We start from the raw sequence: 1,543 nt of genomic DNA on the forward strand, positions 1-1,543 counted from the left end.
GTAACCCGGGAGAATTGTTCTGTCAGAGATCTCACTAGACCCGGGCATGGGGCAGAAGACCCAAGGTACATACCCCAGGTGTCTAGGTCAAGCAAACCCTATGGTGAAAATCAACATTTTGCTGCCAGCTGAACCCCAGAATCTCCATAAATCCAGTCTAGAGACATAAATTGTGTCTGCAGCACAGAGAAGGAAGATTATCCGAGAGAAATACAGGAATACAGGACAGGGAACACAGCTCAGGAAAGTGACCAGGGGATTACAGGCTGATATCACCCAGTCCCCGCCCTACTCTGGACCAATCAGTGAGCAGTATGGGTGGAGGAATGGATTTAGTGTTAATGACCCACCTGTGCTGATCTCTGTAGGAGTGTCCTCCTCTATAAATGTCCCCGTTATTCCATCCTCTTCCATAGACTGCTGATCATCCCTCACATACGTCTCTTCTTCTTCTGATTTCACCTCAAATTCTATATCGATTGGATCTCCACTCTAAACCAAGAGAATGAGAGAGAATATCATCTGTAAGATATAAACTTACATACAAAATCCACACATCATCTCCACCAGTCCATGTTCTAGATGCTCCGTCCCACCGACCTTGTAACAGTGGGGGATGGTGTGACCTTCCTGTGTGGAGTCCCGGGAATACAGAGGACGGGGACATCTCTCTGGGGGGTTCCTGGCATTAGGTGGCTCCATCATATCCTTGTGTCCTTCTGAAAACTCCTCCATCACTCCATACTCCTCATCCTCCTCTTTATACTCTTCTTTAATATCAATATTATCATCTCCGAGGTTTCCACTCTGAATATATAATAAAACATTCATTATAATAAACATGTTTGTGTATAAATCATAACCACCAATAATTGTTCCTCATCTACCTGATGATGGTGGGGGATGGTATGATCTTCCTGTGTGTAATCCCGAGAATACAGAGGACGGGGACATCTCTCTGGGGGGTTCCCATTACTGGATCCATCTGTAGGAAACACACACACTGACTGAATACATTGTTTCTATGTGTTTATCAGATGATGGGGGATCTAGGTGGAGCCTCCGTACTGCTCTCTCCTTTACAATAAAGTCTCCTCTTACCCGGTGATGTGAGGGGCGGCTGATTGTCCATCATGACGTCCTTGTAGAGATCCTTGTGTCCTTCTAAATACTCCCACTCCTCCATGGAGAAATAGACAGTGACATCCTGACACCTTATAGGAACCTGACACACACAATGATACCGTCACCATCCAGACACACCCCTTGTCTGTTACTGGATAATGTCCCAGAATTCCCGGCACCGCTCACCTCTCCTCCATCATCTCTCTGGTGACTTCTAGAATCTTCTTTGTATTTCTCTATTCTATCAGGGAGGGAGGTGGAGGCAATGTGATGGTCATATGATCTCCAGTTAATGTGTATATAGACTGCGCTGCCAAAAATATAAATAAAGATTATTAAACAGTTTGCCACATGTAAAAAATAAAGAAACGAATAACACCAGAAAACACAACTAATGTCCAATGTATCAAAAAGTCCC

At 44.5% G+C, this 1,543-nt stretch overlaps 1 long non-coding RNA gene across 1 annotated transcript; it reads right to left on the reverse strand.

The window, feature by feature from the left end:
- Positions 1–767: 767 nt before the first annotated feature.
- LOC120921780 lies at positions 768–1,131 on the reverse strand. Its single transcript, XR_005744972.1, has 3 exons — positions 1,102–1,131; positions 888–985; positions 768–807 (listed from the first exon to the last, which is right to left on the reverse strand). It is a non-coding gene; the product is annotated as an uncharacterized LOC120921780 (long non-coding RNA).
- Between the last annotated feature and the right edge of the window lie 412 nt (positions 1,132–1,543).

Source organism: Rana temporaria (genome assembly GCF_905171775.1).
Source record: "Rana temporaria chromosome 4 unlocalized genomic scaffold, aRanTem1.1 chr4p, whole genome shotgun sequence".
Classification (NCBI taxonomy): domain Eukaryota; kingdom Metazoa; phylum Chordata; class Amphibia; order Anura; family Ranidae; genus Rana; species Rana temporaria.